The sequence below is a fragment of the Loxodonta africana genome, chromosome 1 (genome assembly GCF_030014295.1).
Source record: "Loxodonta africana isolate mLoxAfr1 chromosome 1, mLoxAfr1.hap2, whole genome shotgun sequence".
Classification (NCBI taxonomy): Eukaryota; Metazoa; Chordata; class Mammalia; order Proboscidea; family Elephantidae; genus Loxodonta; species Loxodonta africana.
Genome location: NC_087342.1, coordinates 218,691,600 through 218,717,965, shown reverse-complemented (window position 1 = coordinate 218,717,965; position 26,366 = coordinate 218,691,600). Strand labels below are relative to the sequence as shown.

Sequence of the window (26,366 nt, the reverse complement as noted above, 5' to 3'; positions counted from 1 at the left end):
TTTTAGATAGCAAGAGTTGGAACCAACCAGATGAGTACAATTGGAGTCCCTGGGTGGTGCGAACGGTTAAGTGCTTGATTTTGGTGGTTCAAATTCACCCACAGGTGCCTTGTAAGAATGGCTTGGTGATCTGCTTCTGAAAGGTCATAGCCTTGAAAACACTATGGGGTAGTTCTACTCTGCACACATGAGGCCACCAGGAGTCAGAACTGACTCGAAAAAAAAAAACAAAAAAACAAAAAAACAACAATAACACAACAAAACCAACATCCAGTGAAGAATACCGTGGAGAAAGTTAAAAGTTAAATTTTATCTAGACATTTGTCAACACTGGGAAGAAAAAAAAGAGAAGAGAGAGGATTTAACTTTCAAGCATAAATATAATTTAAACTCCTAAGTTTTAGCAGTGAGCCATATGGGCTAAAAAATATACACATTTGTATACATACATACTTTTATACATTTACTTCAAGAAAAATTAGAAAATAAACAGTGTTTAAAGTGACTACATAAAAGTCCATCGAGTACATGCATATACCATAGTTTACTTAGTCATTCTTATAAACAAATAATTCAGTTGCTCCCAATCCTTCTCTAGAAAGCTACATTAAATTTTTTTTTACAGAGCATTTCCATTATTTGGATTATTTCCTCGGCACATGGATTTTATTTAAATACTATCAATGTCAAAGTGAAAATATGACATAGGCTAACCTTTACAGTTTTATTCTGAGGGGTCCCCACCCCCATCTATGTATATACTTTGGGGACTTTTTTCTGTCTAACACTTGCACAGTATCTTGCTTGCTAGCACTAGTGGATTCCCATCTTATATGCACACACATCAAAAAATCACTTGTGGTAAAAAACTGGTAACAATGATTATCTCTGAGAAAGGAGAAGAGGGCCCCTAGGGGAATAAAGGTCAGGGAAAGAGACCTAAGAGATTTTCCTTTCACTGTACCTTTCTGTGCTTGTTGGAATGTGTACTACAGTCTGACGTTACTTATTTAAAAAAGGATAGACAGGAGGAAAGGGCAGGGGAAAGGGAAAAGAAGCAAAAGCAGAACCACCACCACCAGCCACACCACCCTCAGCATGTACGGGGCTTTGAAAACTACAGTCCAGTGTTGGAGAGGTGTTTTAAACCTAATGAATTAGACCATCTAGGCATCTGTTGTTTAAAAAACAAGACAAAGCAAAACAAAACACTACTTCACCAGTAATTTTGATGGGAAGTCAGGGTGGAGAATGAGCCGTTAATTCTATTCTGACAGGGCTGATGACGTTCAAAACAGGTAAATCTTAGAACAAACATGGTGAGTGTGAAGTAGGGGGAAAAAGTCAAAAAAGTTCCTTCCATTTCTTTAAGATATACATTTTGGTACGAAAACTGTGGACTCTCCTCATCAAGAAAAGAATGTCTCCTAGGCCAGCATTTTTCAAAGTTTGGTCTCTGGACCACCTGTATCAAAATCACTGACTTCATCCTAGACCTAGAGAGTACCTGAGTTTGGGCCCAGGTATGTTCACTGACCCTCTCTGGAACTGACTGTGATGGACCCTATGATGAGGACTGCTCATCTGAATGTTTCCTCAAATAAAGTTTGTTCCAGTTCTGTAAGACTTCTGGTTGATAATATATTAAATCAAAGACAGAGAGGGGAATAATCAGAAATCAAAATGACTATGGTCACATGATCACGTGTAAGAGGAGTCTGTAGAATTAATGAGGAGGAAAAAAAGACAGGGTTGTGGAATTTTTTGAGTTAAAAAAAAAACTGGGCTAAAGGTAATGAGGAAACCCTGGTGGCACAGTGGCTAAGTGCTACGGCAGTTCGAATCTGGCAGGCACTCCTTGGCAACTCCACAGGGCAGTTCTACTCTGTCCCATAGTGTCGCTATGAGTCGGGACCTACTCGACCTCAGTGGGTTTGGTTTTTCGGGTTTAAAGGTAATGAAATAAACCTGCTGCCGTCAAGTGGATTCCGACTCAAAGCGACCCTCTAACTGGACAGAGTAGAACTGCCCCATAGCGTTTCCAAAGCTGTAATCTTTAAGACAGCAGACTGCCACATCTTCCTCCAGCAGAGCGGCTGGTGAGTTCAAACCACCGACCTTTTGGTTACCTGTTGAGCGCTTAAACCACTGCGCCCCAGGGCTCCTTAATGAAATAAAAGGGTTATTAATATTAGTCAATGGCCAAAAAGACCCTCTACCAGGAATGGTTAAGAAATTTTTACATAATTTATTGCAATGAGAAAAATAAATGATGGAGGGTGTCATGGGTTGAAATGCGTCCCCCCAAAATATGTGTCAACTTGGTTAGGCCATAATTCCCAGTATTGTGTGGTTGTCCTCCATTTTGTTATTGTAATTTTATGTTAAAGAGGATTACGGTGGGACTCTAACACCCTTATTCAGGTCACATCCCCGATCCAACGGTAAAGGAAGGTTCCCTGGGGTGTGGCCTGCACCACCTTTTATCTCAGAAGATAAAAGGAAAAGGGAAGTGAGCAGAGAGGGGGGACCTCATACCATCAAGAAGGCAGTACCGGCAGCAGAGCGCTTCCGTCCACGGGGTCCCCCTGCAGAGAAGCTCCTAGTCCAGGGGAAGATTGAAGAGAAGGCTGACAGAAAGAGAAAGCCTTCTCCTGGAGCTGATGTCCTGAATTTGGACTTTTAGCTTACTTTACTGTGCAGAGGAAACCCTGGTGGCGTGGTGGTTAAGTGCTACGTCTGCTAACCAAGAGGTCGGCAGTTTGAATCCGCCAGGCGCTCCTCAGAAACTATCAGGCAGTTCTCCTCTGTCCTTAGGGTCGCTATGAGTCGGAATCGACTCGATGGCCATGGGTTTTACTGTGAAAAAATTAATTTCTCTCTGTTAAAGCCATCTACTTGTGGTATTTCTATTATAGCAGCACTAGATGCTTAAGACATTTCCTCTGAAAATGTACACAACGTAGTTTCTGCAACTATGTATTTAGGAGCTTGGCACAAATGCATTTGTACAATGAACATATGTGGATCATCTTAGGTCAACTGAAGAGGCAGATAATATATTATAAATTACAAACTGCCTTTGGGCCAGGTCTGTCTCTAAAAAATCTTTGTTTACTGTCAAGGAGGTATCACACAAAGTAAATAGTGGAGCAAAGTTAAATCCCCAGAGATTTAACTTTTAAAATAAAAGAAATAATTGGTTTTTGTCTTCTATAAATGACTTAAGATTTACACAACTTAAACTTGAGAGTTAAATACTGACCTTGCTTTTTAAGTCTTACTACAAAAAAGAAAAAAAAAAAATCAATGAATAAATAAAGTGTTACTCTGAGACAGGTTTCAATTTTCCTGAAACTGGACAGCAAAATTTAAAGAAACAGTATCTACTTTAGTCATTTGTGCTTCTAAAATTTCCTGGTGAAGGAAGATGTTAGTGGATAAAAACAGAGATAACCTAATATTGCTAAATATTTCAACCTTGGTTCTATAAAAGTGGGCATTATCTCACTTAATGAGGTGAGAAAATTAAACAACCAAAAACGAGATAATGTGTATAATGCACACAGTGGTAGCTGGTTAAGTGTAAATTCCAGGATTCTATACTTTGTGTTCGTTTATCTATAAAATTCAATCTGCCACTTACTTGCAGTGCGATCTCAGGCAAATCATGATAGGATAACAGAATTATTTATTCTATGTATCTTAATTTCTACAAAGGAACAAAACCTTAGCAAACAGGGTTGCGTGCTACCCTGGTTGCAGAACACTGCAAGAGTTGGACTGACCCTTTTAGGCCTTCCTTTTGAGTGTATATGGGACAACTTGTGTAACTGGGAACTCTGACAATGCTACCTGAAAAATCAACCAATACTAGGTTGTACATAAGTGTCAGTCTAGTGGTATAAATTGTGCTATAGATGTTTATTAAAGGGATCTCTTTGGGCTGAAGGAGGGACTGGAAAAGCTCTGAAGCCAAACCCATTGCCACAGAGTCGATTCCAACTCATAGCGACCCTACAGGACAGACTAGAACTGCCCCACAGGGTTCCCAAGACTGTAATCTTTACAGAAGCAGACTGCCACATCTTTCTCCCATGGAGCAGCTGCTTTAAACCGCCAACTGTTCGGTCAGAAGCCAAGCACTTACCTACTGTGCCACCAATGGTCCTTTCTGAGGCACAGGTACTTAAATACGGTTATAGTATGAAGCAAGGCAACCGAAGAGTAGGCAGGTTCTGGAGACAGTAAGTCACTTTATCTGGTTAGGGTAAAAGAAGGGCAGGGTGGAAGACAGGGATTATGAAGTTCAGAGTGGGGAGTAGTTACAGAAGAGAACAGGCGATGAAGGCTGCAAGTGTACTGCGATCTTTATTACAGATAGCCTTGAGATACACTAACACTAAATTGTTTTTAATATTATTATGTAAATCTATGTACATATCATTTAATCTTTGCCCGCTCTTATATATGATTTTCAGTTTGACTGGAACACATTTAATTGTTAACAAAGAAAAATATATTTCATGTTATCAGAGTGAAACAGGATGAAAGATATAACTAAAATTCACTTCTCAAATGCATTAGGATTCTTCCTCATTTTACAGACAACTAGGTAAGGAGATGGTCTATTAAATTTTAACATATATGCCAACCTAGAATTCAATTCTGGTTTCTAACTGAATTACTAGAGAGGATTTTTTTTTTTTCTGTAAAACATGGGATTTTAAGAACTGGATAGGATCTTAGGAAATTATCTTCTCAAAGTATGTAATTTAAAAGGATACAGAAAGTCTTTTTATCTAGTAGATTCCTTGTCAGACTTCCTCTCCCACCCATCTATCTAATATTACCTCTTAAAACCAACCCTTGCTCACAAACAAAATTCTTCACACAAGTAACGTTAGCTTCAAAGTGGAGACTATCTGCTGTATCCTAAGTACATAGAAAGTGTATGACAAAACATCAAGAAACACTTGTTGCAATAAATCTCTAAATAAAGATCATAATACATCTAGTTTTTAAAGACTACTATATAAAGTATTATCCAGATCCCTCTCACTGATAAGGTAAACGGTCAGGGAAAATGAAGGAAACCCTTAATGAGCCGGACCGACATATCAGCCGCCAACAATGGGCTCAAACACACCGACGACCGTGAAGATGGCACAGCACTGGGCAATGTTTCATTCTGTTCTACAGAAGGTTCAGGTGAGTAGGAGCTGACTTGAGGGCAACTAATAACAAGTCCCCAAACTAAAGAGTTTTCCTTACCCCAAGTTGGTTCTGCTACAACTGTTTCGATATAATACTTTGTTTTGAAAATGTAAATTTGTTCCAATGCAACTGATGTATTACGAAACGATCTGAGCATGAAGTGAATTTTACTGTGATTTCATCTGTAAAAAATACTAGGTAAATGTTGAAAATCACAGCCAGGTGAAACAAGCTGCATATGAATACACAAAATGTACACATGAACACACCTCGACCATCAGCCAGCTACCTCAGCTCACCGTGTCCCTGCGCTGTGAGTCAACACCCATCCACATCTGGCGCTACACTTCTGCTTCTGATTTCAGATCAGCTTTCTTCTACCACTTGACTCAGAAACTATGCTCACTTGTATAAGCAAACTTAAGGTCTTTTTACTGTTTGTTTATTTATTGTAATACAATATGTTTATTGTATTAACATATTTCCTAATCATTTAATATGTAAAACTGTCCTACCTTTTTTTAGGTTCCTATCTTTTTTGAATGTTCACTGATGAAGTTTTTGAATGTTGTACGTACCCCAACCCTATTTTTGCCCTTAAGTCCTGTGGTTTCTATTACGTAATTTCGCACAGTGTGGTGATTTTGTGGAACACACATGTCAAATTTTAACAGAACTGACTGTACTTCAAAACCCCTGTGACTTCAACAATTGTTAACACTAACCTCCTCAGGATGCCCAACGGGAAGGCAGAATGTTTCAACTTATCTACTTGGTTGTCCATATGATACCGACAGTTTTCTTTAACACCAATTATAATGTGTAGCTCATCTGTGGAATGGCTGATACTAGCAGAATATGCAGTGAGTTGTTCTTCAATAATATCTTCACCACAGAAAGGAACATTGATATGCAGTAACAGCGGCTGAATAACGCTGTAATTTTTTAAAGTTAAACCAAGTTTTGAAATGTTTTGGCCTTAACGAAAATTTCGAAGTTAAACCTAAAAAAAAAAGAATCATGATATTTACCTGTCTAGGTATAGACATTATTTTAAATATCTTTTACATTCCTGAAGTATTACTGGAGTAACGCATCATAAGTCAGTTAGATAATACCTGATGTGCTCCACATGTGATTACCTTTAAAACCTTTTACGAATGTCATTAAAAATTTCAAAATTAATTTTCCAGCAAATTATATTTCTTAGAGCATGATGTTACAACCCTACCGAGGCAAAGCACTTTAAAAAAAATTCTGTGATGTCGAATTATTTTCTTAAGAATTGAGAGTGTATGAATTATATCTCTGCAGTTAAAAATCTAAAATTTAAATGCTACCACCATTTAAGGTAAAAAGCAAGATATTAAAATAATTACAATCCATCTTTCACATAAACTATAGCATAAAACAGCTGTAACACTACATCATTTTATATGAACAGTTATTTGTAAAAATAAAAGAACAGAAGCATACCAGCTCATTCATCCAAATACTTCTTTATTTAAGTTAGTTATTATGTTCAGATTCAGTGTTATTTAAAAGCTTAACAGGAGCAAAAGATTATATTACCAGAAAATGGATTTCTCAACTTTATAAGTCTACAATAATTTCCCTTCTAAAGAAAAACAATAAACATTAATAGCTGAAGTAAATAATGATCCATACTTCTCTTAAAGACAGAAAATTCCCCAATTTTCTCATATAATGCATTGCCTGCAGCCCATTAATTTTGACCATTTCTTATGGTAAAAGGCTTACCAGTTATAAGTTCTTCTAAAAGGAATGTGCAAGTCAGCTGCACTTGGCAATTTACGTACAGTGTCGTGGTTTTGTGGTGAGCGCTACCATTTTCTAAGGATCAAGAAAAGCGTAGTAAATCTGAGATAGAATGGTTATACTTCATCAAAACATATTATGTAACTGACTACCTTGTGTGAGTCGGACCTGACTTGACAGCAACTAACAACAACAAACCTTGTGTGTATTTTCCAATTCACTTCATTATTTTCTGATACATGAAGACTTTAAGATGGAAAGTTACCTTTCAGAGTTTTTTTCACTGACAATTTTGGATAATCCATCCTATGTATAATTATCATCTTTAAAAGAAAACAGAAGCTAAGTAGGATAGTAAGTTCCTATTTATGGGTGAAAGGGAAACAGAAGAAAAAAGAAACTGCTTCAGAGAACCAGTTTCCGCTACATTGGCTATAAACATTCATAATAAACAACTAACTCAATGAAGGGTAAAAATTATTTGGTTAACACATTAATTTAAAATGGCATCTTAATATAAGGGTTGAGAAAGGTATGAGAAGGTTCACCAACTAATTCCCATGCAGTTTCAATTCCTTATTTGGCTCCATGTTTTTTCCTGTTCATCTCATCTAACTCTGCCCACTTTCTAACTTCATGGTCCTCAGCTGACTTCTCCCCACAGTGGACGGCTGGCCACCTGGGGTGTCTGTGTGTGTGATGTGTTGCCACTGGGTGTGCAATGAAGTTTATGAGTTAGGCAGTATAAATGGATATTATTTATTTTCTTATAACCTTTAGTTACTAATAATCAGTCAAATCAGCCATTTAAAAATTATATGCATCCATTTGGACTGGTTTCACTATAGTACTATATGTTTTGTTGTCATTGTTTTTTGCTTACTCATTAAAGTTACTGATTGCCTACTACTTGTACTATGCTAGAATGAATGCTGAAAATACTAAAATAAAAACACAGATACCTATGGTCAGGAAATTTACATTTTAGTAGGGGAAGCCAAACACAGCAACACATAAATGCAACTGAGTTCTGGCTGGGTGCCATCAAGTCGATTCCAACTCACAGCGATCCTATGCACAACTGAGCAAAACATCCTACACCATCCTCACAATCGTTGCTATGTTTGAGCCCACTGTTGCAGCCACCGAGTCAGTTTATGTCACTGAAGGTCTCCTCTCTTTCGCTAACCCTCTAACTTTACCAAGCGTGATGTCCTTTCTTCTCCAGGGACTGGTCCCTCCTGATAACATATCTGAGGTATGTGAGACGAAGTCTCGTCATCCTCCCTTCTAAGGAGCATTCTGGCTGTACTTCTTCCAAGACAGATTTGTTCATTCTCCTGGCAGTCGTATATTCAATATTCTTTGTCAACACCGTAATTCAAAGACATCAATTCTTCTTCAGTCTTCTTTATTCAATGTCCAGCTTTTGCATGCATATAAGGTCACTGAAAATATTGTGGCTGGGGCCAGGTGCACCTTAGGCCTCAAAGAGACATTTCACTTTCAAACACTTTAAAGAGGTCTTTTGCAGCAGATTTGCCCAATGCAACGCATCATTTGATTTCTTGACTGCTGCTTCCATGGGCATTGACTGTGGATCCAAGTAAAATGAAATCCTTGACAAGTTCAATCTTTTCTCTGTTTATCATGACGTTGCTTATTGGCACAGTTGTGAGGATTTTTGTTTTCTTTATGTTAAGGTGTAATTCATACTGAAAGTTGTAGTCTTTGATCTTCATCAGTAAGCACTTCAAGTTCTCTCTGCTTTCAGCAAGCAAGGTTGTGTTATCTGCATATCCTCCAATCCTGATGCCACATTCTTCTTCAGATAGTCCAGCTTCTCGGATTATTTGCTCAGCATATACACTAAGTATGGTGAAAGTGTACAACCCTGACATACACCTTTCCTGAGTTTAAACCACACAGTATTCCCTTGTTCTATGTGAACCACTGCCTCTTGGTCTACATATAGAATCTTCATGAGCACAATTCAGTGTTCTGGAATTCCCATTCTTTGCAATGTTATCCATAATTTGTTATGATCCACACAGTTGATGCCTTTGCATAGGTAGTAAAGCACAGGTATTCTCTGCTTTTAGCCAAGATCCATCTGGCATCAGCAATGATATCCTTTGCTCGACATCTTCTTCTGAATCTCGCCTGAATTTCTGGCAGTTGCCTGTCGATGTACTGCTGCAACCATTTTTGAATTATTTTCAGCAAAATTTTACACACGTGTGACATTAATGATATTGTTTGATATCAAATATTACTGACTGAAAAAAGCAAGATGCAGAATCCACATATAACACCTTTTGTGTAAGAAAACCAACAAACAAAAAACCAGACCATGATTTATTTTAAACAGGTATGTCTGTATGAATGCAAAGCAAAAGTTCTGAAAGTATACATACTAGTGATTATCTGGGGTGGGGGTTTGGTAGAGGGACCCATGGACAGAGTGTGGTCAAAGGAGATTTAGCCATTTTCATAAAGTGTTAATTTTTTCATAAGAATTTTCATATACGACTTGTATAATTAAGCATAAACAAGTGAAAGGTAATTTGAGCGGAATTTATGTTTTCCTTATAAAATTATGCCCTACGTATTTCCCCATAACATGACTTGCATTGTGATATGTGGATAGGAGAATAAGAATAGAATTATACTTACCCAACCACAGGTACTTTCAAATAACTCAAAGTCTATCTTATTTACACTGAAACTGTTACTGATCCATAACTAACAGCTGCAGCAATTATCAATTATAAGGATATTTAAAAGCTGTGACTCACAGTTACATTCTAGTTAAAATTTTCCCTATGGGTTTACGTATAATCCACTGTCAAAACAAAAAAGCCAGTTAACTTTTTTCATCCAAAGGCTAACTCAAGGTGAATTAATACACAAGCCCTCAAGCTGAGTAAGCAACCAAGTGGTGTGTTTATAAGGAAGAGGTAGGGGGTAGTAGAAAAAGAAGTAAGTTTATGGTTAATATCTTAAGCTTAGGAGTCCCCCTGAACACAATACCCTTAGAGAAAATTATCATACACAAAGGTGGACAAGGCATACTGTTTTCTCTGAACTTGTAGTATAATCATTCTGGCTCAGCACTTACTACAGGCCAGGTCCTGTGCTAAAATGGTTAACATGCATTATTTGTTACTTCTCACAGCACTCTTATAGTGAGGATTAAATGAGAAACTGCAGATAAAACTCTTCACCTCATACCTGACATATAACCATAAATGTCATCCTTTGTTAGGTATTAGTACGGCCCAATCTCCAACTTCATCAATTCAACCCTCACATTCTGCCACAGTTACCTTTTCAAAAAACTCATAGACTTATGTGTGCCAGTGTTAAGAATCTTCAACGGATTCCCATCACCCACTGAATTAAGTCTAACCCCTTCACCTGACATTCAAGAGCATGTATGACATCGCCTATCCTATCCTTCTGTACTCTAGGCACACTGGACTGCTCACCATTTCTAGAAAATATTACCTACTTTCATACCCATAACCTAGAAATGCTCTTGCCACTCTCTCTAACCTACCTACCTTTTAAGGCTCAGTAGAAATACTACCTTCTCCACAAAGCTGATTCTCTGTAGAAATCTCAAGTACATTGTTTACACCTGTATTTTGGCATTTATCTTTCATATTATTTGTAAGTTCACTGAAAGCAAGGTTTTACTGATTTCCGCATCTCTACTGTTTCTAGCAGTGTTTTACACACAGTTTGCACTCAATAACACAGAAAAAATTCACCATTACTAACAGCACTACTGGTAATAATAAAATTTTAAATAAATACACAGTTCCTCTTTAATTTCCCCCTTAATTTGCCTAAGTGTGTAATGATTCTAAAACTCTACTAGTAGATTTCTTTTCTAGCCCTAATTCAACACTCAGTGAGAGATAATACTTTCAATATAAAAAAATGTGGGCAATATTCAGTGACCTAGCTAGATTGGCTGATATTAAATAATATGAATGAACCCTGGAGGAGGGAATATAAGAATAAATTAATAGAATCACCTTTTAAATTCACAAATGGGATATAAGATTCCTCCATTTGATTTTGGGTAACCTCTAACCTATCTGAATTGAACTTTAAAATTAAAAGACATGTATGGTTATCTACCCATTTAGTAAATAGTTACATTTTATAGATTGTTTCTAAAACTACACAAATTAGAAAAAAAGTAAATGTCCTTAAAAGCTAGCTGACCTTGGCTCTCTAACCGTTCCTGAGTTTTCTTTCAGTTAACATCTAAGGCATTAGGCAACCTCTGTTTTTAGTTTTGCTGTTATATTCCAGGACAATTTCAACTACTTAAGACTTTCTTGTCTGGCTTCTTTTGAGCAATAAGCAATAAATTATCAAATATTAGCTCCATACTTAAAAAATTAAAATATGATTAAATTCTTCAGTTAAAAGTTACTACACTACATTATTTGGTTCTACCCAAAAATCTTACTTATAACTTCCAATTACTGAAGATTATATTCACTCTTTATGTGAAAGCATTTGCGGTGTAATAATAGTTAAAGTTCTCAGGAAGGAGAATTAATTTCCTCCATCTAATTTCCTATACCACTTATACAGTACTGTATGTGGACTTTTAAAAAAAAAAGATAGTTTTGTCATTGTTAAGTTTACTTTTCAATGAAGACCAAAGTATTTTTTGTATCATTTAACTCAGCAGCACTTTAAGTTTATTTTTCCTGAACTGTTCTGTATTAGTTTGCTACTAGTAGCAAACAAGTTAAATTTGAAATATTTAGGCAAAAGGTGTGTTAAAGTCAATACTAGCTGCATGTTACCTAGCTGTTAGGGCTGTTATTTTACTTTAAAGCAAGATGACCACAAGTTTTAAAAGTGAAGTTTTGGTTATTACGGATTTCATAGTAATACGCAGTTACATAGGCTAAGCTTGACTGGTGCCATGGACTTTTAGCATACCTGGAAATAGAAAAATTCAAATTGTAGCTGTTCTTGGTTGGCCCATTGCCATTTTTGTAGCTTACAAATTTTTAATTAAGTAACTGCAGTGAGCTCATCTCTACTGGATACTTCTTTTCCAGGGCAGGTCCAGGAACTGGGTCTGGAGCCTTGAAAGCAGAAGAGAAACTAGAGTAAACTAGAGGTAGGCAGACAAGAAACTTGACTAGATAACATCATGAGATCTAACAGCAGTGAGGTAGTCCCCAAAGCCTCTCATATAAAATATTCTGAAGTGGGAAAAGGGTTGCTCAAGTTACCAGACGATGCTATTTACATTAACTAGTTATATCATTCTCTTAATCCATCCCACTTTATTCTGGATACCCAATTCTAGAAATTGAACCTGTAGCTTTTATGAAGTCTCTAATGGCTTTTAATGACAGACTATCCAATACGGAATCACAGAATAACTATAACAGAAAAACAACAAAATTCATGTTTATTGGTAAAATCTGAATTGTAAACTCATCATTTTCAGGCCATTTTGTGCTTTCCTTTCATCATCTCATTTCTCTTCTACCTGCTCCCCTTATTTCCTATGATCAGCTTTCAGGGGTCTCTGAGGAAATGCTTTAAATACATCTAAGCATTAAGCTGAATTTCGAGTTCCAATTTTTGAAAATACTTGGTTTTCTTAAAGAGGGAGGCAAAGAACACTCATAAATTGTGGTTCTTAACCACACTGGAAATTCTTTTTTTTTCCATTACCAAAATAGATTCAATTATTTTTTAATTTGTTTGGTTCATACTACACACACACACACACACACACACGCACGCACAACTATAAAGGCTAGAGAATGGTAGGATCCTAAGAATGAAAGACTGTTCCACTAATTAGATTACCAGGACCTGGAAATGATGTCCTTATCCATGGTAAGCTGCTGCCCTCAACAGTTTCTCTAAGAAACTAATTCGTAACAGTAAAAACAAACAAACAGAGAGACAAACAAACTGAATTCTCTGTTGCTATCAAATGGTGGCAGATAATGTGACAAGTGTAACAGAACCAAAAAACAAAACAAACAAAAAATCCCAAAAAAGCTGAAGACAAAGATTCAAAGAATTTCACTCTCTGTAATTCTATTAACAAGCAACACAATAAAGCAAAATAAAGTAAAAGCAGTTTCTAGGAAAAATGTTTATTTCCACCTACTGTGACAGCGGGTAGTAGGAAAAGAGTTCTGGGAGAGACAGACCTGAGTTTAAATTTGCCTTCATTATGGCCTTGGTCTAAAATTAACTGCAGAAGTTTCCCATCTATAAAATGGGATTTCACCATCCATCTCACCAGACTGTCATAAGAATTAGAAAATGTATATAAATCAACTAACAGCCTGGCATTTAATAGGTATTCAATATTTTTCTTTATTACTAAAGACTGAAACACAATGCTCTTTTCTAAACATGTAAGTATACTTAAGTTGATACTAATTTTTACATAAGCTAAAGCAACAGTTGGGTCACAGGCTTCAAAACGTTAAAATAACTCAAATGTGTCATATCCTAAGGGATATAACTAATTTATCGACATTGATTTCAGAACAGTTACAAAGCAAATATATGAGAGTGGATGATAAATAAAAATATAATCAATTTACATTTAGGATATAAAGAAAATTGCTGGTAAATAAGAAGACATGTAATTCTTTTCCCTCAAGTAAAGTAGAAAATGCTCTGTTAACACATCTGTTGGTAAAACGTTATAGACCTGGAATATGGTGTTTTACAAAAAAACATAAGAACAATCAATACATGATATAACTTGGGTCTTCAAGTAAGGAAATATCTTAAGGGAAAAAAACCTTACATTTGGGTAATAATTTCCCTCTTACTGATAGAACAGTGGGTTCTACACAAAATTATTATTTACCAAATATGGCTAAAAGATCAGATTACACCTTCCCTGGCATTTCCAAGTAACAGTGTGTAACTATCACAAGCCACAAAGAAAAAAAAAAAAGATTTCCTTATAGTCACTCCAAATGTATCCACTGCCATAACTTTAAAACAGTTTTAAAAAGTTAACATGCAAAATGTCTTATTCAAAATAGATTGCAATTTACAGATGATGGATTAAATTAAGTCACTGTAGTCCCCAGAAGGCAAAAAAAGCTCCTATTCACTAATCAATACGGCTAGGGCTTTCAGTTTAAAGATCATCAACAAAAACACATTAGGTAAGCCATTAATTTTTGTATTTTTATTTTATAACTAGACATCATATTGAAATCTCATTAATCATGATAATTTTTCAGTTGATTCACTTGGCTTTTCCAGTTACAGAATATTGAAAAAAAAAGTACAAGTAATTATGAATTTGCCTCCTTCTTTTCAATAGCTGCACCTTTTATTTTCATTTGTTGGTTTAATTGCATTAGCCAGCATTTCCAAGACAATATTATGTAACAGTAACACTTGGCCAGACCTTTTTAGATTTCATGACTTTTTAATAAGAATTCCGTATTTTACTAAATACTAAAATAGGAATTCTAGCATTTTACCATTTCTAGTAACAAAATGCTGGCTTGTAGTCAGCTATACAAAATCTTAGGTATATAATTTCCTGTTTAAGGATTCTTACTGGCAATAAATGTTGACTTTTTTTTTCCTTTTTGGTATCCTCAGATATTAACACCTCACCACTACCTACTAATATGAATTAATACTTTTTTTTTTTATCATTACATTCCTAGAATGAATCCTACTTGGTCACAGTATTATTCTGTTCATGTAATGCTAGATTCCATCTGATAATTTTATCACGCATTTTTTACACCAATTTTTGTGAGATTGGTCTGTAGTCTCTTTTACTCTTTCATATTTTATTAACCATGTCATGATGGCTTTGTAAAAATAATCAGGCAGCTTATCTTCTTTCCCCCATGGTCTAAAAGTTATCTGGTACCTGAAGTTTAAAAAAATCCAGTGGTAAAACCTTCTGGGTCTGGTGCTTTTTTGTCTCTTATTAGTAAGATTAGCATTTTCATTTGTGGTTCCAGATCCTATCCCCTTCTCTCACATTTCTCTGGGCAAACCATCTTCCTTTCTTTTCAATCACTAACTTATGAATAGGCGTAAGTCTAACCTACCTGTAACACACATTCATTTACACACTCGTAGCACAGAATTTTTCCTTACCAATTAAGTCTTAAAATCACTCAGCAACTTATTTGTTCACAAGGTTATTTATTAAAACGTACTACTTTATTCAAGGCACTAAGGAAATAAAGAGAATGAGCTGCAGTTTTTCCACTTTACCCACTCTCGGTCTAGTAGGAAACACAAACAAAAAACGGCATACTAAACTAAAACATGCAGTTTTTGTACACAAAAAACTTCTATAGCAATGTAAGGCACATGCTATGCTAGGCCATCTCTCTCTTGCCATTCATGCCTTGCCAAACCTCTACTGAACCCCAAACCTCTATGCCCCCAATTTTGTTTTATTCTGTTTTCAAGGCACCTCCCTTGATAATAGTTTTATTCAAATCACTATATCCAATAACCTCTTCAATTCCTCATCTACCTCTTCCCAATAACTTATGTTCATAAAATATTTGAAGCACTTTCTAGCTCATCACCTCATTTGATTCTCATGAAAAACCACTGAGGAAGGCTCTAGTTATTGCTACCATTTTGCAAGGTTCAGATAATTAACTAATTTATTGATTATCAAACCTCCAATAAGCAGCAGAGTTAGGGCCAGAAATGTACTCATGGCTTTCTTGCTCCTGGTCCAGAGTTCCTTCCTCTCTTTTGTACTAGCTTGACACTGCTGATCCTTCTCTTCTTGAAAACTCCTTTTCTGGTCAACACTGTGCATTCTTCTAGTTCCCTAGGTTCCTTATTTCTAAGTTTCTTTACAACAGCGTCTGTCAAATGGCATAGGCGCAAAGTTACGACATTCATTCTTTCACTTGTTCTTCTGGCATCTTATCTACATTTATAGCACAATCTAAGGAGAATCTCCTTTAAATTTTAATTTAAATTTTCAATTCTATTTGATGAAACTTAAACACTCAGAATCAGAATCTGATGCTGAAAGGACCTTTACAGATCATCTAGTCCAACATCCTTAAATTAATAAAAGAAAAACTTAAAAGTTCAAACCATACAAGTCAGTAGCAGAATTCAAATACAAGTTTAATAAAGACAAAGCTCGTCTCCATATTACTTATGACTCATAAAACTAATAAATGTACAGTAATTTATAATTACTGTACATTTATGTACAGTAATTACAAATTAAACAAATTTTAGAGTAATTATTGGGCCTTGCTTCATTTTTGTTAAAGAGTTGCTCCTATTTCTAAGAGATTTTACTTATATGACCATTTCAATGTATGAGTCCATTTATCACAGTGGATTAAAAAAAAAAAATCACAGAATGGCAATAAAGTCAAAACCTACCCAATCCTATATATTCGTGCATTAGTTATCTCTATTCTAGATTATCAAAGTGAACTGGAACTCAAAATCACACCATGCCTATGCTAATGCTTCCCACCTGGGTTGGGGTCATTCATGACCTAGTCTAACATCACCTTTTGTAGAGCACTTAGAACAGTACCCCGCGCATGATAAGTATTCAAAACACATTAGTAACTACTGCTAACACGTTAGCTACCACTGCTGGTGCAACAATTACTACTTCTAACTATATAAGCATATAAATAAGGTTTATGATATATAAATATACTTTGTTTCAGAGACAATTATTTATCTAGGAATACCTTTCCATCCACTCACAACCAACATGTACTTTAAGATCTCAACATCTGAGTCTGTAGGTTCCTTAATAATTGCTGAAAATTAAGCGCTCATTTTAAAAGGAAAATTTTTACTCCAACATTTCAAGCTTTTGGAATTTTTAAGCTGATTTAACCACGATACAGAATACACGAAAAATAAGATGGAGTCTAATGTGAAGCAAAAGAGGTTTTTTCCTCTTATAAGTACTTATGTTTAAAATTAAACTCTTCCTTAAACTAGCCTCCCTCAACTTCTCCGTTTCTGTCACCAATAGCAACACTCTCTTTAGCCTGAAGACTGAAGTTACCTTAACTCTTCCTGTGCCTTGACCTTTCCCAACTCCTTCAAATCTCATACAATTCCTAAGCCTCTACTCACTGGATGTTCCAGTCAGTAGATAGTTCTGAAGTCTACAAAGTTCTGAAAAGATTTTTTCATGAATTTTCATGTCAAAAGTCATCTGGTAACAAAAATCTTACTTGAACTGATGCGAGGCTATTTATAGGCTTTATTTAGCCCATTTACTGTGATTATTTCCACATTTCACTGCACAAATATTAGTGTTTTTAATTACAGGTTGGTGCCTCAGACCTTGCTTGGGATATTACATGTATAAAATCATGTTATCTTTCTATCATCCAAAAAATTTTGAATTTCAAAACATACCTGGCCCCAGGATTTCAGATAAGGTATTTCGGCTTATAAAATATTCCAAGAATCCTAACTTAGGGACCCATTCTTATCCTAACTTTCTTCCTGATACTCGCCCCTACAACACTTTAAGCATTTCGGACCCCATATTTGTCATCAAGTCTTAGAATTTCTTCTTTCCAAATAAATATCTCTTAGAATTGCCAATTATACTTCATTCCCAGGAGTCCCTCAGTGGCACAAACGGTTAAGCGCTTGACTACTAGCCAAAAGGATGGTGGTTCAAATCCACCAGAGGTGCCTCAGAGGACAGGCCCGGCGATCTGCTTCTGAAAGGTCACGGCCTTGAAAACCTTATGGAGCAGTTCTATTCTACACACACACGGGGTCACCATGAGTAGGAATCAAGTTGATGGTAACTAACACCAATTCCATCCCTACTGCTACCACGCACGCTATCCCTGATCATCCAACATCTAAATTGCCAGACCCATTGCTTTAACTCACTGTTACCAAGGTCTTCCACTACAAGCTATTAAATATAGCACAAAAGACTAAGAAATGTTCCTATATATATAAAAAAAAAATGTTCCTACATAGCCACCTTAAATATTTCACCCTTTGCGTAAGAACTTATTAAAACTGGCACAGATACACATTAAAAGGTTAAAAGCAGTAGTTGTAGGATTACAGGTGAATTTTTCTTACCTTTTTAAACCTTAGTTTAGCTATAGTTATGAGCCAAGAGTGCCTCCCTTTTTTAACCTATTGAAACTTAAAGATTTCCTAAATTAATTTATACTTATTCTGTAATTAAAACAAAACAAACAAAATCTACTAGGATCCTTTCCTGATTATTAGCTCAACTAAAACTCTTCAGTATGGTTTTCAAGGCCGTCTTCAATTTGCTTCCACTAGATCAAGGTTCTTAGCTCCCCCTCTACTCTCCGTTGTTGCTTTTTTATTTTTTTGCTGTCAAAGTGAAAGCTACAGTCTGGGAGAAAGCTACAGATTGCCCCAGAATGGTTTTAAATGCATAAAATACATAGGATTACAAAGAAAACTAGTTATACTGAAATATAGTTACCAAATATTTTCTTAAAACCTGTATTTGTGATATATTAAAATATCACATTTAACATAACAAAATCTAGCAGGGTAGTCCAATAACAACCATAATTTTGAAATAGTAATATGTGTAATTATAGGGGTATTTTTTTTTTCATAACTGTAGTGTAATATGAAAAATCTGCAATTTTTCTACAAGTAAGAAGTCACACAGTGGCTGCAACAATGGACTCAAACATAGCAATGATTGTGAGGATGGCACAGGACCGAGCAGTGTTTCATTCTGTCGTACACACGGTTGCTATGAGTTGGAACTGACTAGACGGCACCTAACAACAACAACCAAGTCACAGGTACTGCTAACATTACTGTGGTGGTTTATTGCTTACAATCATAATGGAAGGAAATGCTAAATTTCAGTAAGAAGTTAGGGAAAATAAAGAAGTAATATATCTCTCATCTGAATGCACAGATCCCTCTAACTCCATCCTCAGACTCCTTCAAGGTTGCAGACCTTAGGTTAAAATCCATCTACTTTTATTGCCCGCTACTCCCGGCACCCACAGGAATCCAGTCAGGCTTGTCTGAACATGTTCAACCTGGTTTCTTTCCCTGTTATTGCCCTTGCTTAGAGTGTCATTTCTCGACCTCAATGCTTTTCAAAGCCAATTCAGGTTTTATCTCCTTCTTGAAGTCACAGAGATCTCTCTATTCCTAGAACTCCTAATGTATATGTGGGCCAATGCTTTATGACTCAACATTTGTTTTCTTATAGTTCTACTTCTGTGCCTCTTCATCTAAGTTATGAGATCTCTGGGAACATGGATGGGCCAAGTACTTACATATAGGACACTGCTTACACAAAATACACGGACATAAAATGTGCTCAGTAAAGAAACTGTTCTCAATAATAATGTTCTCAGGAAGGACCAATCCCTGGAGAAGAACATCATGCTTGGTACAGTAGAGGGTCAGGGAAAAAGAGGAAGCCCCTCAACAAGATGGACTGACAAAGTGGCTGCAACAATGGGCTCAAACATACCTACTCATTACGATGATGGTACAGGACCGGGCAATGTTTCTTTCTTTACACATAGGGTCACTGTGAGTCAGAACCGACCTGATGGCACCTAACAACAACAACAACTCAATAATCAGTAAATCACGTACTGTAAAACTGTCTGGCAACTTTAAGCACCAGAAAGTATCTAAAGAGAAGGCCAGAAATGCCACTAAGCAGCCCAAACGGACATTATAAATTAAGCGTATAGTTCGCCTTAGTCTGAAGCCTATTATATTCAAATCTTGGGAGCTGATTTATTAGGTAGCAATGAATTACAAGTAACAAATGAGAAAAGGAGTGCTACAGTAGACATAAAAATAATGACTCATTCCAAAAATATTTACTAAGCACCTACTTTGTGCCAGGCACTGTTCTAGGTGCTAGGGATTCAATGCTGAAAACAAAATATCTCAAACAGTTTAACTACTCAGTGTCAGAATCTGGACTAGAATCTGGGGCTCCTGACTCCCATTCTGAAGCTCTGAAACAAGCAGCTGTTCTTATCTTCCAAAAAAGGATAAGTATGTGTGGGGTTCTCTATTTCAGAAGGCAACAAATCATATAAAACATTATAAAGAGATACATGTGAAGCTTAAATGCAAAGCTTTAATTGTTTAGAAAGTTATCTTATGTAGAATTCTTATTATCTGATGATGCTAGATGAATGAGGTGCCACTCTACTCACTGATTAATATTTTAATCACAAACACTTCATGAAGCTTTGTTTTTATTCAAAGTGCTCTGCCAAGTTACCTTATTCATTTCATGTAAAAATATAAAAACACATCTACCAGTACCCTAGAGGTGGGGCAGCAATAATGATGATGGTAAATATTACTCCACATAGCCTTTTTCACCAGGGGGCGGGGGGACCAAAAGTGGAGGATAATGGGAATGTGGATAGGAAACAAGGAATTGCTCTCCACACATTTCAACCTCTACTACTGATTGTGACCAAAAAGAAATTACTTTTCCTAAATAGAAGTTTTCAGACTAATAACTGGAACTGAGAGAGAGCAAGAGAGAAAGGGAGAGGGGAGGAAGGAAACTCTAACAAGTAAATAGCCTGACCCAGCCACACTAGCAACCTAAAGTCAACTGGTGTAAAACGCAACTCACTGCTTTGTATCTAATAATGTATTTCTGTATTAATTATTAATAGCAAGATTCCGAAGCTAGAAATCTCAGGGTCTTCAATTCTTGCTTTCTTCTCCACATAAAATCAGTGGCAAAATTCTACTTATCACTCCTACAAAAATCTCTTGCCTTCATCCTCTCTCTAGTCCCACTACAAGATCCTGGTTTAGGCACCTGAAGCCTTTCGAAGCTATATTTCATAGCAGTAACAAACTTACTAGCTTTCTAAAACACGGATCATGTATGTCACTTTCCTCCCCAAGAGACCCAAGAGATTTTATAGAGTTATATTGTACTGAATTTCAGTAGAAGATGGTGACGCTCACTGAGCTAGGGAATAATGGAAAAAAGGCAAAGCAGGAAAAGAGGATACTCGAGCACCAAGAACTTACAACAAAGGAGTCAGAAAAGTTAGATAAAATGTAGGAAAGAACGGGTATCAAGAAAGTCAAATGAAAACTTGTAAGAGTAATAATTATTATAGTTTTAAGTTTAGTATTTTTATACTAATTTTGTAACAACAAATTTTCTATTAAAAGCTACCATTTGTTAAGCATTTATGTGCTAAGCTGTAGACCAAGTGATTTACGATTGAATCACTAATTTAAGGCACCCAATAACCATGTGATGTAGGTACCTCTGAATGAGTTGTCTACATATTATTCTCTCCTACTAGAATAAGGATTAATTTATACAGACCCCCTTCTTTACTCCCCATGATGCCTAAAACAAAGCACTGAACAATTTACATTCTTCCTATGCTGGTGTCAACAATCTCAGAGAAAGTCATTTTTTTAAATATATAATTTAATTTTTATTTCACTTTTTTGTTGAGAATATACACAGCAAAACATATGCCAACTTAACAGTTTTTACATGTACAGTTCATTGACACTGATTACATTCTTCAAGCTGTGCAACAATTCTCACCCTTCTGAGTTGTCCTTACCCCATTAACATAAACTCATTGCCCCTCAAAGGCTATCTAATCTTTCCTAGCGCTCAAGTTTCTTAATTCTTTGTCTAAGTCATTCTTCCTCATCAAGCTTGTTAAAATAAAAATATATTACACCAATAATAAAAATCGACAGAAGTTTATTTAATACATGATTTACAAATTGGGGTGACTTTTTTTTTTTTGAACATTTTATTGTGGTTTGGGTGAAAGTTTATAGAGCAAATTAATTTCCCATTCAACAATTTATACACACTTTGTTTCTTGACATTAGCTGCAATCCCCTCAACGTGACAGTACTCTACCTACTTCCTCCCTGGCTTCCCCATTTCCATTCACCCATCTTTCCTGCCCCTTCCTGCTTCTGAACTTTGTTTTTGGGCAAATCCTGCCTTTTGGGTCTCACATGGGTGATTGTTCTGAGGACCACATTCCTCACAGGTGTTACTGTTCACTTTATCAGCCTGCCTGTTGTTTGGCTGAAAGGTGATCTCCAGGAGTAGGTTCAGTCCCAGGTGTGAAGAGTGTCTAAGGGCCATAGTCTTAGGGGTTCCACCAGTCAGTCTCTATCACACCAGTGAGTCTGGTCTTTTTAATGAGTATGAACTCTGTTCAGGACTTTCTATTGTGGTCTTGATCAGAGTGGTTGGTCGTGGTAGTCAGGCACCATCTAGTTCTGGTCTCAAGCTAGTAAAGGCTGTGGTTTGTGTGGTCCATTAGTCCTTTGGACTAATTGTTTCCTTGAGTCTTTGATTTGTTTTCCTTCACTCTTCTTTGTTCTAGACGGGAAGAGGCCAATAGTTGCATCTTAGATGGCCGCTCATAAGCTTTTAACCCCAGTTGCTACTCACCAAAGTAGGTTGTAGAACACTGTCTTTATGCACTATGTTACGCTAATTGACCTAGATGGCCCCCGAGACTATGGTCCTGAGCCCTCAAGCCCAGTGACTTAGTCCCTCAGCGTGTTTGGTTATGGCTAAAGAGTTATCATAACTTTGCCCCCCTGTATGCTCTACTATATACATGGATATCTTGTAGCACATACAAATACATATGTAAAAATATACTCTGCTAAACCTACATGGGAAACCCTGCTGGCATAGTGGTTAAGTGCTACGGCTGCTAACCAAAAAGTTGGCAGTTTGAATCCACCAGGTGCTCCCTGGAAACTCTATCGGGCAGTTCTACTCTGTCCTATAGGGTCGCTATGAGTTGGAATCGACTTGACAGCAACAGGTTTTTTTTAAACCATCCCACACCTATTCAGATTACAGAAAGCCATTCTCATGTTGTTGTTAGCTGCCCAATTCATGGATGGAAGGTGAGAAATTCTACCACTGAACCACCAAGGCCTTCTATTCTTCCTATTAACTTTATTAATTTGTCATGAACTAACACAAACACACACAAAAGGGATTTGGAAATAACAGTACGGCTTTAAAAATATTCTCCTGGCATTTAAATAGGCATTGGAATAGTAAAGGTTCAGGGTATATTCATCTTGTAAAGCTCAAAGAAGAAAAGGTACACGAAAATGCTTTTGTAAGTATAATTACTACTGACAAGAAACATGGCCTATATTTCTGTCTACTTGAAAACTGTGAGAAGGACTAGGTTGCAAACAGATGAACATTTCTTTCTTTTAAAAGCAGGCAAAGAATTTCCTATGAGACATGCTAAACAGCCCTGGTAATGCAGTGGTTAAGTGCTCACCTGCTAACAGAAAGGTTGACAGTTCAAATACACCAGCCACTTTGCGCGAGGAGATGTGGCAGTCAGCTTCCTTAAAGGTTACAGCCTTGGAAACCTTACACAACATTCTACTCTGCCGTGACCTATACGGCCCCTATAAGTTGGAATCGACTCAATGGCAATGGGTATGGCATGAGACATGCTACTACATTTAGACTAATCTCCAAGCCCAGGCTACCATTTGCAATTGGTGCTCTGTTGGACACAGGAAGTCTGGGCCAAAGTTTACATGAATTTGTGTAAATCCATTACCACTAGGAAAAAAAGAACAAAAACAAAAAGCAAAGGGTATGCTTCCCTGACCTTGGGTTAGTAATGTTGCTATGTATGGGTGAACTCTCTACGAGTGGAATGCTTTTTTGAAAATGTCAAGGTACTGGTACTACTTAGAAAAGACATTTGAACATAATCAGTACTCTGGAATCTCAAAACTCATTTACTTCCAAAAGCACCAAGTTTACTAGCTTTAGTAGACCTTTAGTAGAGTGTGTATTCATTCACTCATTTATCCATTCATTCACAAACATTTACTGAGAGCTCAGTGCCAAGGCATTATACTAATGCTGGAAAAAACTTAAATGGTAAAAACTGAAAGGTAAACAGATAATTTGTAATACAATGTGGTCAACCCTGTAATTGTTAGCTTCCATGGAGCTGACACACGATTCTCAGTGACCCCACACAGAACAGAACAAAAGGCTGCCCGATCCTGTGCCATCCCCGTGACTGGCTGTGGACCAGACCACTGTTAGCCATGGGGTTTTCACTGACTGGTTTTCGGGAGCAGATCGCCAGCCCTTTTTTCTAGCTCATCTTAGTCAGGAAGTTCCGCTGAAATGTGTTCGCCACCATAGCAACACGCAAGCCTCTACTGACAGATGAGTGACGGCTGCACGTGGGGTGTATCGGTCAGGAACCAAATCTGGGTCTCCTGTGTGGAAGGCACTGCCACTGCCACTGCCCCTAATCCTGCAATAGGGGAAAATAAAACAAAGGGCTAGAAATATATAAATTATCAATAAACAAATGTCATTAGAGCAAACTGGTTACAAAAGAAAAGAACAGTGATGTTTTAAAAATATTTTGCAATATACCTTAATATGAAGTAAATACTCCTGACTGGAACTCAGAAAATTAATTTTTTCACTGATTTATTTCTGGCTCTAAGAAATCTAAGTCTCTCCTTGCTAGCTATTTTGCATTCTTATTTTTTATTTCATCTGTTTTTGATCTGCCTCTCTGTTTTAACTACTAGAGAAATGTTGACACAGAAAGCCATTCAGGCACTTAAATAGTGTCAATTCCTTTTCACAGTACTCGTAAAGCTACTTCATTTTATAAAATTTAGGACAAAGCTCTTAAAATTAGTAAGACACACGTGTCTATACCACTATTACAGTCATCTTCCTATCAAATAAGTATAATTAAATACATATTATAGTACAACCAGTCTCCAAATGTCTCCCAAATACAAAATTTCTAGAGCATTTAACGTTAGATACTCAATAGTCTGTTGATAAACAAAGCCAATCTAAACTTTCATAAAGTTCTTTACATACTAAGACAATTTGGCTTTTTGCTAATAAACCTTAAATTACAGTAAACAGAACAGCTGGGCTATATGAAAAAGAACGGGGCATCAAGATTGGAGGAAGAATCATTAACAACCTGCATTATGCAGATGACACTACCTTGCTTGCTGAAAGTGAAGAGGACCTGAAGCAGTTACTGATGAAGATCAAAGACCACAGCCTTCAGTAAGGAGTATACCTCAACATAAAGAAATCAAAAATCCTCACAACTGGACCAATAAGCAACACCATGATAAATGGGGGAAAAGATTGGACTTGTCAAGGATTCCATTTTACTCAGATCCACAAACAGCAGCCATGGAAGCAGCAGTCAAGAAACCAAAAGACGCATTACGCTGGGCAAATCTGCTGCAAAAGACCGCTTCAAAGTGTTAAAAAGCAAAGATGTCACCTTGAGGACTAAGGTGCCCGCCCCCACCCCCACCCCCCACTCAAGCCATGGTGTTTTCAATCGCCTCATATGAATGCGAAAGCTGGACGATGAATAAGGAAGACAGAAGAAGAACTGATGCCTTTGAATTGTGATGCTGGTGAAGAATACTGAATGTACCATGGACTCCCGAAAGAAAGAACAAATCTGTCTTGGAAGAAGTACAACCAGAACACTCCTTAGAAGCAAGTATGGCGAGACTATGTCTCACATACTTTGGACATGTTATCAGGAGGGACCCAGTCCTTGGAGAAGGGCATCATGCTTGGTAAAGTAGAGGGTCAGCAAAAAAGAGGAAGAACCCAGTGGCTGCAACAAAGGGCTCAAGCATAGCAACAATTGTGAGGATGGAGAAGGACCGGGCAGTGTTTTGTTCTGTTGTGCACAGGGTCACTATGAGTTGGAATCAACTCGATGGCATCTAGGAACAACAACAAACAGAAATAGGCTACGCATAGTTTTAACAAATATCACTATAATTTCTTATATATCAACTCAGCTGATGACTCTCAAATTTATATTTCTAGCCAGAACATCTGACTGAATTCCGTTCTGGATACCAAATCAGCTACTCGGAATCTCCAGTTAAATATCTAAAGTTACCATATCCAAAGGAAACTCCTGATTGCCCAGCCCAGCCCGAACCTGCTGCTTCACCAGTCTTCCCTAACTCAGTCAACAGCAACTCCATACTTCTAATTGCTTGGTCCAAAAATCTTGGAATCATCCTTGACTTCTCCTTTAGGCCTTGGATCTAATTCATCAGCAATTCCTGCCCACACAAGGTTTGAAACATACCCAAAATCTGACCTCTTCTCACCCTCCAAAGCAGCATAGTCTATCTAGATTATTGCAGTAACTTCCATATGGTCTCCCTCCTTCCATCTTTGTACCACCCCTATAGTCTATTCCACACAAACCAGCCAGAGTGAACCTTTAAAAAGAAAAGTT

The 26,366-nt window shown here is 36.9% G+C and overlaps 1 protein-coding gene across 7 annotated transcripts in view; it reads right to left on the bottom strand.

The window, feature by feature from the left end:
• Positions 1-26,366, bottom strand: part of TAB2 (TGF-beta activated kinase 1 (MAP3K7) binding protein 2) — an 85,966-nt gene that overhangs the window by 43,058 nt on the left and 16,542 nt on the right. The window contains exons 1-3 of one of the 7 annotated variants that reach the window (XM_064291942.1): positions 6,979-25,356; positions 5,943-6,220; positions 4,151-4,261 (exon numbers count right to left, since the gene is read on the bottom strand). The exons of 1 other annotated variant lie outside the window; for it this stretch is intronic. The gene's annotated coding sequence lies outside the window, so the exon portion shown is untranslated. Of the gene's footprint in view, positions 1-4,150; positions 4,262-5,942; positions 6,221-6,978; positions 25,357-26,366 lie in introns of those variants that run through there. 5 more of the 7 variants (XM_023549772.2, XM_064291946.1, XM_023549803.2 and 2 more) reach the window with 5 other exon arrangements.